This window comes from Colias eurytheme, chromosome 16, assembly GCF_061535395.1.
Source record: "Colias eurytheme isolate Ceu_HAF_F1 chromosome 16, ilColEury1 Martin Lab GWU primary, whole genome shotgun sequence".
Taxonomy (NCBI): domain Eukaryota; kingdom Metazoa; phylum Arthropoda; class Insecta; order Lepidoptera; family Pieridae; genus Colias; species Colias eurytheme.
The window spans coordinates 9,624,853-9,639,340 of record NC_142995.1 but is presented as its reverse complement, the minus strand read 5'-3'; the positions used below and the strand labels follow the sequence as shown (position 1 = coordinate 9,639,340).

The 14,488-nt window shown below is 34.1% G+C and overlaps 1 protein-coding gene across 1 annotated transcript in view; it reads left to right on the top strand.

Annotated features, from left to right (window-relative positions):
* LOC149902032 (uncharacterized) overlaps positions 1–14,488 on the top strand; it is a 30,920-nt gene that overhangs the window by 15,017 nt on the left and 1,415 nt on the right. The window lies entirely within an intron of this gene.

Genomic DNA, 14,488 nt, shown 5'->3' with positions numbered 1-14,488 from the left:
TTCGGAATATTTGCTGAAAATATATATTTAAATTTTAATACAGTTGTAAGTACAAAGTAAATTGAACTCGGGATGGTATTTAAAACACCACTCGTCCGTCCATTATGAGAGTACAATATATAAGTAATGCACTTGCATAATATAAGTAGACGAACGTTCATAAGCAAAAGAATTCTTATTGATAGAATATGTATAAATTTTTGGTTACAGCGTAAATGTACAAATTTGCATGCCCATTCAGTCAAATGGATCTTTATGTGTCTGAAAAATTAATGGTATATTTGCATTGGTTACCTATAAGCAAAAAAAAGAGTACCTATTTGTCCAAACTTAAAAGAAACGAAATATGTGATGAAAATTCATGTGAAGTGTTATTGTCTCTCTAAAATGTAGAGTGCACGAGAATTATGGCAAAATTGTTTTTTAACCGACCGTTGACCTATAGCAAGGTATTAGGTAAATGACACAAATCTGATTGTAATTTATGAAAGCTATTTCGAAACATGAACCATTGTATATATAATCATTATTAAGTGTGTACATAATATAGAACATGGTTTTCACGAACGTGTGTTATACAAGACAACATACATTTTTACTCATACGGAGTCATGGCGGATCGTAATACATTTTGTATAAACACTCTACATATCAGGAAAGCCACGAGGGCGTCATTAAAAAAACACATTATTCCTTAACAATGAATAAGGAATCATAACCCGCCCGGTTGTAAATTTTATCATCGTTAAAATATGAAGGTTATGATTATACATCGAAGGGTCTCAAACCTACAGTAAACCCAAATTCGAAATAAATAACTGAATTATAAAGCTGTAAACGACGCTTTTATTTGTCAGCATAAAAGTGTTATTGTGTTGAACATTAACAAAATGGAAAGTAGAATCAAATATATATAAGTTTTATAAATCTAGTAGGTTGGTTCAACTTTTAGCAGCATCATCTTCTGCTCATATTTATTCTCACTGTAGATGCACCACGCTGGCCGTCTAGATAGAGTATAATATATATATCCTATGGTTATATTATAACTAACGAGTTCTAGATGTAATAGTCATCGAACTTTGTCGTGCAGAATTCCTACTGATGCATGACTGCTCACACAACTTGACTATAATTAAACCATATTATCTAAAATATGCATGTCTGTGCATATTATCATAATAATTGTGTAAGACAATATATGTATCTATAAAAAATAATTCTTGTATTGATATAGGTACCTATAGTAGGTACCTAACATCACAGAATAGTTAATAGTACAGCCTTAGTACAGCTAACATTTAGTCTAATTAATTATTTCAAATTATTATTTTTTTATCATGTTACTCTTTTTATGTAATGAGTTCCATTTTTTGAAGTGAAACTTCTTTATCGGGATTGGAAAAAAATTTAGTGTAACATTTTTCCGTTACGCGAAATCTTTTTCTTATCCCTACCACGCGTGATTCGACGTATTTCTGTAAAGTTGCATATAGTAAATTATTTTTTGAAAAATAAGGTCATAAAGAAGTTTCACTTCTTACGTGTGTACACTAGTGCACGCACACATTTTTTATTAGCTCTTTACATTTGATGTATGTACGATGTACCTACTTATTTAAAAAAATAAAATAAACTAAACCGCGTCTACACAGCAAAGAAAAATAAAACGTGCGCAATCGGATCGTGTATCGGCAGCACATTCATAACCAAATGCGGGCAGTTTACACTGAAACTGAATGTACCTGCGAGTGCCTGCAATATCCGCCCCTACCTCATATCCGCTGCTCACTTCGTTTCCACGTATGGCTCAATTTGTAGTCTGCGGTTTGGAATTTTTAAAGCGAAAATATTACTATAAAGAGTGTTCAACTGTTTAATATCTGTTATATTGTATGTGATTTCCAAAAAACTTAATAAGGAATGTTAAAGAATTATTAAATATTTTATTTTTAGTTAGTTACAAAACTTAAATTGAACAAAAATAAAAGTCTAAATAGTGAAAGATTTCGTCCAAATTATCCCTTGGAAAGTTATGAAGACTTTTTAAATATTATAATTTAAGGATAACTTCCAATAATACACATTATTAGCATTCATTTAACTATGATGTCGGTCTTTCATCTATGACTTGTACCACAGAGGCAAGCAAGTACCGTAGCTGTAGCGATATTACGGCGGGTAGGCAGGTGAAATGTGTTCGGATTCAAGATCCACGGATGATGCGCGTCACGGTTTTATATGGCCCCTGCAAATCGTAATACGATTCCATTTGGTTAACTCGGGATTTTTGTGCTAGCAACACTGGAGAATACAATCTGTGCTCTTTGAATGTATTAGTAATTGCTTTTTGTTTCAATGATTTGAATAAAATGAGTTCTTCTTCTCTCTGTTAGTGACTCTACTTAATTATAGAGACTCGGCCAATGCCCAGTTAGGTTAAAAGTTCTCCCCTACACTAATTATTGATGACGTAACAAAAAAAGTATCTTTCAAATCGCAGCTGTCATAACATAAACAAATTCCCGCCAATTCCAAACAGACATTTAGGCGGAAATTTTAATTTAAGAAAAAAAACATCGACGCGATTAATTACTGGCTTTTATTGCAGACCGCGTCACGAAATTAAATCCGCTCCGGTAGGAAATAATTATTTCCCTTCGTCATTTTCCGTTACGCTTTTAATGGAGGCAACGATTACTGATATTATAATTGTAAAATTGCGATCATCGAACTCGGTAAAGCACATGTTTCATAAAGTTTTATCATTATGTTGACAGTGAATTTTCTCATATAAAATGTGGAATTTTGTATGCTCCATTTCACAAGTGAAGCTATTAAAATAAAGTTTAAGTGTTTGTCCCGGCTTCGTTGGCTTTGATTTATACCTTAGGTATATCCTATTCTTATGCTTACAGCTCTATTTAGTAATCGCAGATGAATCCGTCTTATGATATTTTTTTAGAATCATTTTAAGCTAGGTGTAGCACATAAATAACACTCGGTGATAAAAAATTAGTTTCTGAAAAATCCCCGAAGACTTAAGTGTGCATACTGCATATCCTCAACCGTGAATATTATCTTGTTTTTTTTTGCTTTCTTTTAAACTTACGGCTTACCTATTTGTGGATACTTTTGTCATACAAATACAGTAAAGATGAATTTCTTTTCGTAAAATGTAGTGTGTGTGTTAAACCTGAAACATCTTAACTATATTTGTTTGAGTGTTTTTATTTTTATGAAGTAGACTTTCGATAATTAAAATTCTTTGAAATGCCAATTATTAACGACATTTGTTTACTTAAACGCTTTTGCACGCCTCATAAGCGAAGCGTTGAGGTGGGTACTACTGTCACTTCGCGCAAAACATCTGATTTTTCAAACTTAAAATGTCTTTATGTATCATACATTGCACTTGTAAGATAATACATACACACACATATTAAGAAAAAACACTATTTTTAACGTTCATGATATTTTTGATGTGATTTTTGTTATTTAAACTAGTTAAAAAACAGTTTAAAAAAGTTCTGTCTTGGACGTCCGTGTGTCTGTATGTGCGGATCCTTTTTCTTGTTAACACGATAGCGACCGAAATACTTTACTAATCGAGTCTTTTTTTAGGGTTCCGTAGCCAAAATGGCAAAAACGGAACCCTTATAGTTTCGTCATGTCCGTCTGTCCGTCTGTCCGTCTGTCCGTCTGTCACAGCCGATTTACTCGGAAACTATAAGTACTACAGTGATGAAATTTGATGGGAATATGTGTTGTATGAACCGCTACAAAAATATGACACTAAATAGTAAAAAAAAGAATTGGGGGTGGGGCCCCCCATACATGTAACTGAGGGATGAAATTTTTTTTTCGATGTACATACCCGTGTGGGGTATCAATGGAAAGGTCTTTTAAAATGATATAAAGTTTTCTAAAAAACATTTTTCTTAAAGTGAACGGTTTTTGAGATATCAGCTCTCAAAGTCGTAAAAAGTATGTCCCCCCCCCTCTATTTTTATAACTACGGGGTATAAAATTCTAAAAAAAATAGAGGTGATGCATGCTAATTAACTCTTTCAACGATTTTTGGTTTGATCAAAGTATCTCTTATAGTTTTTGAGATAGGTTGATTTAACTGTAATTTATTATATTTGCTGCTACGGAACCCTTTGTGCGCGAGCCCGACTCGCACTTGGCCGGTTTTTTTCTCTTACGCTTGAGTATGCTCAGGAATAGAACCCTTTCATTTTTCAGGGTCTGATTCGATGTGGTTTAATTGTTATTAAATAAACAAAAATAATAATTAATAAATATTTATTTAAAAAAAAATTATGAGGCGTGCACTTTTGGATTTTCCAAATTATTTATAAATAGGGACTGAGCAAATCCTTGGCAGCTACTTAGTATCGAACATTTCACATTTCCGCAGCTACGCTAGAAGTAAATGACATCAAAGGAACATGCAGTTCTCGATAGAAAAATAAATACGTGAATAAAATATACATAACAGTTACTGAAAGCGATATGTTTTTTTATTCGCCTATTTCGCGGTTTTGATGGATATCATGTCTATTTGCGCGTTCAATATTTGCTTTTTATGCACGTTTGTAAAAAAACTTCCATGATTTATTTGAATCGCCTATCCAATATTTTATGTGCGTTTTTGAAATAAGGATATGCACGTTATTCATTGGTAGCTATTATTTTGTTATGCTGAACGAATTCAATATATTTGTCAATGTTCTGTATATGTATAGGTAGGTACAATATATCATTCTTATTTTACCTACTTATTTTATAAAATAATTTTAAAGCACAAACAATTGTTGAATTAACTAGGATGTACAAAAAAATGTTTCTTTTGAGTTCACTAACAATACGTAACACCAATGATACGGTCTACTTGAGACGATATAATATTAATCCCGTAAAAGCTTTAAACCACAAGAACACTAAAAACAATTTACAGCACATAAAATACCGCCAATTACTTAAGTATTTACGTAAAAAAGGATTTGAAACTGGCAATTCCGTTTTAAAACTTCAAAATTGGGTGTTCCTCGTGTCTGGCTGTATCGTCTAATTTCCCATGAGACAGCTCACGAACCGCCAACTGCCATAAACATACCGACAGCGAGTATTAATAGGCTGTACAATGGAGTCAACGACTTTTCTTTTATCTCTGGTATTAGTTGAACATGATTTATGGCGGGTTTTTGGAAGGTTAGCAGATTTGCGTGACGTCATCTGCGTTTCATACGGTTTTGATTTTTGCTGCTAAACTGCATATCAAAAAAAATAATATGAACTAACTAAAATTTGCTGTTATGACAAAATTACGGTACTATTACTAGCTAGCTACTAGTAATTGATATGCTATTATGCTGTGCTATTACTCTATACATTAGTTTCATATGTAGGTATCATGTCGTACTTTGTCACACTAATTGCAGTAAGTATTTCTTACTGCAATACATAGGTGTATTATGCACCAAAATAAGCATCTAAGACAAAAACTTCACCGTTTTTTTTTCATACATTTTCTTAACATTATGTACCTAACAACTATATTCATAGTAAGTACAGATAATATTATAATACTATACAAATTAAGGTTCGAATTCCTAATTTTCTATTCTTTCGCAATTTTAAAAAACTAAAGTTCATCACTGGTGAGTCTTATATGATAAAAAATTTCCTTCTATTTAACGTAGTATCTTCTTTTTATAATTCCCCATTTCATTTACTTAATGGTTTCGTATTATTTCTTGTTAATTGCCCCACGATTACCCTTATAATTCAATACGGATAGGCAAGGACACATTCATCCAACCAAGCGCATTTAAAGTAGGTACAGTACACGAATGAAAAGAAAGCGAGTATCAAATATACAAGCTTTTAATTATTTCAATTTCCGGCCACTTCCCCTTAAAATGGGGAAACATTTTAATTTCTTTAATTCGCCAGCTTAAAAAACCGTCGCGAGACCGACATAGCGCTTGCAAAAAGATAATAAACAAGTCTTCGTCTTAATTAAAAGCCAGGGGAGCGTGGCCGAGTCATTACGGATACCAAAATGCAGCTAACAAAAATACTTGTATTGCCAGACGTAAAAATGGCGACCGCGGGCAAATGTCACCGCACTATAATTTTAAAATTTAAATAAAATTGTATAAAAGCGGATGATTTGGACTTTAAATTGGTATAATTTTTGCGAAACTTAACTTCTACCAAGAATAATAAGTTTTATTTAAATTATAAGGTTTATCAAAAAATATAGAGCTTACTGGCTGCGTGCTGACCGGTGCCGTATGATATTAACAAGAAGGATATTAATAATCACAGACGAAAAAGTCTCTGTAGGTACTTGAGGAATAATCTTCTTTTCTTCTTTCTACTGGTAAAAGAATTGTCTAAATTTATTTCGAACATTATAGAGATTATAGATAATAATCATTGTATATTATAATAGTCAAGAGATGAATTTCGACTTGACTGCCTCGTTAATCTACTGGTTAGCAAGTTCGACTCGAGGTCCAAAACTTACACAACTATAATAATATTATATTATATCGTGCTGTTGTTGTCTTGTCTCAGTCGTCAATCTCACAAAACTTTTGAAAAATGTTATTTTGGAATTTTATATGAATTACCGCTTTTCGGAATTTTATATGAATCATTGCATTTATATCGATATTATTTTATTACCTTTCATATTCAAAACTATCACCTTGATAACTTGTAATGTTTATTATTGATAAATTACAAGACAGCAAATTGCAAGCCTTGCACTTTTTAAAATGTTGTCTTTATTACTTTTAAAAAATAATAAATGATATCAACCTTCGTAGGCTACGTTGAGTTGAAATAATGTAGGTACATATTCTTACCCACAGAACTCTCGATAGTTCTGTGTTCTTACCCCCTCCATCAAGGGAATCGTGCTGATAATCGTGATAAATAGTATCCATTCATATTGTATACTAGCTTTCCGCCCGCGGCTTCACCCGCTTTGTCTAAAACCTAATAAATTATATATTAAAACCTTCCTCTTGAATCACTCTATCTATTACAAAAAACCGCATCAAAATCCGTTGCGTAGTTTCAAAGATTTAAGCATACATAGGGACATAGGGACAGAAAAAGCGACTTTGTTTTTTACTATGTATCTAGTGATTTATACTCATAACCACAAAATATGAACAAAAAGTAGAATATCAAGTTTCATAATATGAAATCGTTCTGCAGTATGAGCGTGCTGCGTGATATGTGTTTACAAAATGAAAAAAAAACAGTTAAGTACATATTATCACTTATCAGCACTTGCGCCCGTGGCCGAACTCGTGGCGAAAGCAACGCGTGCCCATTCAGCCAGTAAACCCAGATCAGTGAAGAGATTAGAATCCTGCCTTATGATTTTATTTATTTTATATATCTGCATTATTAAAGTAAAGCATTCTTGTACTTTAATGCCTACTTATGTTTTTAATTTGTTTCTATTGAAAAATTAATGTCACAAATAAATTCGTACCTTCTAAGACGACAGACACAGATCCCTGCAAAAAATATTTTTAATAAATAATTTATAAGCTATCTTTATATTTTAAGCTATTGCATAGCTTCTACTGGTCAAATTAAATTGACCAGCAAATTAAACGCCGCAAGTGGAACTGGATTGGCCACACGCTCCGAAGGGAAACTGATCATATACCAAGGCAAGCCTTAGACTGGAACCCCCAAGGAAAGCGTAAGCGTGGTCGTCCTAAACAAACCTGGCGGCGGACAATCATAGACGAAGCCAAGAAAATCGGGAAAACCTGGAGCGAAATCAAAAGGGAAGCTCTCGATAGAAACGCCTGGCGGAGCACTGTGGATGCCCTCTGCCCCAGCTAGGGGACACAGGAACATAAGTCAAGTAAGTCATAGCTTCTACTAGCTTCCGTAACGAAAAAACCTCACGCTCCCCACTCCGACGGGCACGGAGGTGTGGCAGGTGGCTTGAAGGCATGCTATGCAATAGCTTTACCGCTTCAGTCCTCGAGTGCCACACGTCTTTTTTTTATTTAAAAACGTTCTATCCTCATAACTATTATTTATTGATGTAACTTATCTTCAAAAAACTGAATCGATCTTTACAATACATCACCGTTTTTTTTTTCTAGTATTACAAATGACCTAGGCTGCCGATAATCGCTCCCTGCGGCGATATAAAGTATCCAAGCGATAAATTACAGCCAATGACAATAATGGCAGTAATAAAAAGCAATCTTACCAAATCGTTGTTGTGACAGTTAGAGTGACACTTCTAGTCTCAGCAATAAAAAGTTTTAAAAATAGTAAACTTTATGCTATATGCTTCATTGTGTGTTTTTTAAAAAGACTTTTATGTGTTTCATAACGTGTAGTGTTATCCTATCGATTGAGAATATACTTTATGTGTTTAACAGTGTAAACAGTCATCAGCTGTGAATCAGCTGTTTTACAAGTACCGACAAATTTGTGATTAAAGGTACTTAGCGGTTTGGTTTGGTGCTTAAATTTTTAATCTGACAAACTTGTTCGTGATATACTATTTAATAACTTTAAATATCATATTATTCTCTTAAAATATCCTAATTCAATAGTACCAAATTATAATACAATACGAACTATTATTAATATTAACGCCCTCTTGTGAACCTTACCCGAACTCATAGTACAATAATTATAGATCCAGTAATTATGGCCAATAAATGCACAAACTGTGGTAAATTCTACTCGTCGACAACAGATGGCGCCAAGTGTACTAAGTGTAGCAACTTATTTCACAAACAATGCAATAACATTAGCCCCAAGTCCCTTTCGAATGGGAAATGGATGTGCAAAATATGCAAAAATAAAAGTCAGAAATCGGCAGAAAACTTACACACGCAGCAAGATAGTAGTGCAGATAGTTTTGAGGATGCTCCGGATAATATGTCATGCCTTGCACAGGAGATCAAGTTGCTTCGTTCTGAACTATCTAGCTTTCGGCAAGAAATGTCCAAAATAAGTACTGTTATGGCGGAATATGATAGAAGGCTCGACAGTATTGAGGAGCGGCTAGATCGTATGGAATGTACCTTGTCTGAATCGCAGTCTCAAACACAGGAGCCTAGCGATGTAACTAAAAAAATAGATTCTTTAAAATCACGTCTTAATGACTCCGAGCAATACAATTTACTTAATGACATAGAGATTGCGGGCGTCCCCGAAACAAAAGGTGAAAATCTGCTACACCTAACTATAACATTGGCCCAAAAAATAGGTATATCACTAGATGAACGGGATATAGTTAATGCCTACCGTACTGGTACTCGTAAAAATCCGGAGGACTTAAATACCAGTAGTGATCGCAAAGTGGCCGCACGTCCGCGGCCGATCGTCGTGCGGCTAACCCGCCACCACCTACGCAACGAGTTGCTGCGCGCGGCGCGCGTGCGGCGCGGGGCGGACACGGCCGGCTTGGTCGCCGGCGAGCCCCGCCGCTTCTACGTCAACGAGCACCTGACGCGCACCAACCGCTGGTTGTTCCACCTGGCGCGCGAGCAACAGCGCGCTAAACACTGGAGCTATGTGTGGACGCGGGGCGGCCGTACTTACGTCAGACGCGATCAACACTCAAAGTATTTTATTGTTTCTTCTAAAGAAGATATAGATAAGATTTTTGGCTGATGTTTGGTTTGTGTTTATTGACAAATTTATGGGATTTTAATGACAGGATATATTACGTTCTTTATGATATAACGCGGTATTATTATCCGTGTGATTTAAAATCAATGTGTAGCAAAAAAATAGGTTGCAGAGTCTTAATGAAAAGCAAAGTTATATACGGTGTATTTATGATCATGCATGAATATTGTAAAAAAAAATTACTTAGCTATATTACAAATCGAAAAAACTTAGTTAGTTTGTCTCATAGGCTTATAATTTTATATTATAGTGGTATAAACTTTCTACATCTTAATAATTATTATATTATAAAAATTTTATTAATTTTTCTAAAACGTTATTTAAAAAAAGTTACAGTATTAATATTAATTTGTTTGTATAAATGTACCTACCTTTTAAATGTGTGTGTAATAGAAACCTTTATCAATTTCATACTCTTATACTTGTTTTGTTTAAACGTTCATTGTAATATAGTAATTTTACTTTATAAATCAAGAAAAGGATTTAATAAAATTATTATCTTTCATCCTACAATCATTACAGTAATAAATGTTTGTGATGTCTTGCTTTGCCTACTTACCGTGATTGTTGTTTGTTTCATTGTGTTCTATGTATGTGGTATTTTAATGATGTTGTATGGAATAATATTTTCTGTGTATGTTCTTTTAATGTACGGTAGGGATGCCCAATGCATAGTATGTATGATATTTATTATATTAGTATCGTTTTTAAATTATTTTTATATCACTAATAAATTAAACTTCTTTTACTGTATTTTATATTCTACGAATAATTTAAACCCTATTAACAATGCTACCCAACTAAATATTTATTATATTATTTCAAATCATAAAATAATTCATAATGATATCTAAAAGAACAAAATTACGAGTTGGTTTTTTAAATCCTGGTTCACTATGTACAAAGCACGACGAGTTCCTTGTGGCAATGGAGCGTCATAACGTAGATATCATGGCCATAAACGAAACCTGGCTGCGCGAGGGTGAAGATGGACGTGCGCCTGCCGTACCTGGTTACAGACTGCGTCACATACCGCGACCGACTAGTGTCCGCACTCGAGGCGGGGGTGTTGGATTCTATATTAGAGAAGGTATATCGGTTCGGATAATGTCTCACCCCATCGCTGACAGTGTCGAACAGATGTGGCTGAATTTCTCCCTTAATAGTCAGGTTACTATTGTTGGTACAGCATATCGGCCGCCTTGGTTGGACATTAATACGTTTTTGGATGCTTTGACAGATTCCATTAGTTCATTTTCATGGTATGATAATCTTGTGCTTATGGGTGATTTTAATGTTAATCTGTTAAATAGTGGTCATGTGAATAGTAGAAGAGTTGCAAGTTTCCTTCAAACTTTTAATCTAACGCAACATATTTCCCAACCTACGCATTTTATGGATTCAAGTGAAACTTTACTCGATTTAATATGCACTAATACGCCTATTCTAAATATTGCAATTGATTACATTGAGGAATTAAGCCATCATGCATTCTTATCGTGTGCACTTAGTATATCTAAAGAAAAAGCTTTGCATAAATATATAACTTTTAGACCGATACAAAACATTAACAAAGATGAATTCAACAAATCATTGCAAATGGTCAACTGGACATCGTTGCTTGCTCTTGATAACGTGGATGAACTAGTGAACACACTAACTTCGTACATCAGAACGCTCTTTGATATTCATGCTCCCTTCAAGAAAATTCGTGTTAAGGATAAGCAACCACCGTGGATTACTTATAATATCAAAAAGATGTTTAGACTACGTGATGAAGCGCGAAATAAAGCACGGCTTACCAGAGCAGATTCACATAAAAAATATTATATCGAATTAAAAAAATATGTAAATTTGGCATTGGAACGTGAAAAAAAGGCGTACTTTGATATATTTATAAATTCAAATTTGAGAAGACCCAAAATTATGTGGAGGCACATTAAGGAAAACATTGGTATAAACGCAAAGAAACAGCCTCTACTAGCTGAAGATCTTGCCAATCCTGATGCCCTAAATAATCACTTCCTTGATGTCCCTGGAAATAACTTACTACTATCCACATTAACTTACTTTGAGTTCCATCGCCACAGTGATGCTTCTTTCTCCTTTAAACCTGTAAATGAGTCGACTGTGCTACGTACTATTCAGGAACTCAAATCGCAAGCTGTTGGTATTGATGATATTTCCTTAGATATGTTGAAGCTTACACTTCCAGCAACCTTGTCAAATTTAACGTACATCATAAACCTATCTTTTGCAACTGGTACCTTCCCAAGTCTGTGGCGTAACGCGCTAGTACGTCCCATACCAAAAATTGATAATCCGCAGGATTTGAAGGATCTCCGACCAATTAGCATATTGCCATGTCTGTCGAAGGTTCTAGAAAAGATAGTACACAAACAGCTAATGGACTATATAGAAAAAGAAAATATTTTACCTGATCGCCAGTCTGGCTTCAGAAAACGCAAAGGTACGACAACAGCTGTGACCGATGTGATGGATGACATTCTTTGTGCGCAAGATGAAGGGAAAGGTACAGTCCTTGTACTGTTAGATTACTCGAGAGCTTTTGACACTATAAATATTTCACTTCTGTTATCCAAACTCACGTATTATGGTTTAAGTCCATCTACTGTAAAGTGGTTTAACAGCTATTTGAGTGATCGAACACAACGAGTATCAGTTGCAATGGAAGATGGCAGTAATAGGTTATCAGAATGTAAAACAGTTACAAAGGGTGTTCCTCAAGGCTCTATTTTGGGACCCCTTTTATTCATATTATATAGCGCCGACATTGTCAAACAAATAAAATCGTGTAAGTATCACATATATGCTGACGATGTTCAGTTGTTTACTTCCTTCCACCCGGATGAAACACGTTCCGCAATAAGTAACTTAAACTTGGACTTAGCTTCATTATTCGCATGGTCAAGACGAAATTCACTTGTACTGAATCCCAATAAGTCCAAGTTTATGGTTTTAGGCACTCCTAAAGTAGTCAGCTCCATACAAAATCGTCTCATTCCCATATCCATAAATGACGAAGTTATTAAACGTGTTGCTGAAGCTCGAAATTTGGGAATCATTTTTGATGAAAATCTCCGATTTGAAAAATATATCAATGTAACTGTAGCTAACTGCTTCTATCGGTTAAAAATTTTGTACCGTATCAGAAAATACCTTAATACGGAACTTCGTGTTAGGCTTTGTGACAGCCTTGTCTTATCTAAATTTAATTATATGGATGTGGTGTATGGATGTCGTATATTGTCGCGAACGAAACGAGCAATACAGCGCGTACAAAACGCATGTGCCCGGTTCTGTTGGAACATTCCTCCACGGGAGCACATTTCGCCATTTTTAAATAAAGCCTGTTTATTAAACATGGAAAGTAGACGACGTCTCCATTTCGCTTCTTTCCTCTTTGATATAATAAAATCTGAATCTCCTCAATACCTTTTTAAAAAGTTGGCTTGGATCGGTGATCATCAATCTACGTACAAAACGCGGCAAGCTGCGACCAAATTGATGATTCCTAAACACCATTCTGCCAGTTTTCGAGGTAGTTTCAAATACAGTGCCACTAAGTGTTGGAACAATTTACCACCGCCTCTTCCCAGCCTTCTTACGGTTGAGAATTTTAAGAAAAAATACATTATTATTTTACTAGAGAAACAGATCCAACCTTAGTGGCAACAAATGAATAAATATGAGAAATGTAATACATATATGTACTTATCTATCTATCTATATCTATCTATATCTAATCAATTTATGTACCTACTTATCTTTATAGTTTATCACGTATAATTGTTTATTTAATTTATTTCGTTTATTCCTGCACTTTGTTTTATTATTTATTTGGTTTATTGTTATTATTTTTTTTATATGTAATTCTTTATTTTTTTATTGTTGGGATGGAGGTCACTCTAATTTCAACAACGATAAGGGGCCACTGAAAACCAGCGCTGTGCGTGCATTACTGCCGTACAGTATTTAGCTGAGTTGGTAACCCTTTTTCAAGGACACTCCGTACCGTACTAATTTAGTGTAATTTTTTGTCTCCTTTTTTTTTTCCTTTTCTAAGTTGTAAGTACCTTGTTAAATAATTGCAATGTATAATTGCTTTTTATGTTTTAAGTTTTTTGTTGTTGTTTATTATGTAAATGTTTTGGTTTTTAATGTCCTTGAAATAAATGTTTTTTCTTTCTTTCTTTCTTTCTTTCTTTCAAATGTAACCTTAACCGTAATCTCCAACTACTGTTCCCGCCAAAAATCAACCATTTTGCATGAAAGTTTTATGTACTACCATCTACTAATAAATAGGGCCATCGCACGACGAACTAAGGTTGGTTCGATTTCCGGCTGAAGCATTGTGATTCTGTGGTTTTAGTAACAAAATTTTACATAAGGTCGGTCGAAAACATTTATTAATTATCTTGAATAAACCGATCGATTTAATATTTGTTTTACCTATTTTTTGCAACACTTAGATTTTTTCGTAAATAATTTTTTTATCATAAAGTAACTATCAAAATATAGTAACTCCACAAGCATAATATAATACCACAACATAGCTTCATACATGTAATTAATTTTATGAGCAATTCTTCAAACATGCATTATTCTGTAAAATGTATGCAAAGAACCTCAAAAAGCCATTCCATATTCATTTCGTGACTACTAGCGCCACAGTGTAATTTAAAAGAACTAAATTTGTATTTTATATCCATTGAGTATGTTACAAACTAGCCATTTCAATGTATTAAATGTATGTATGGGT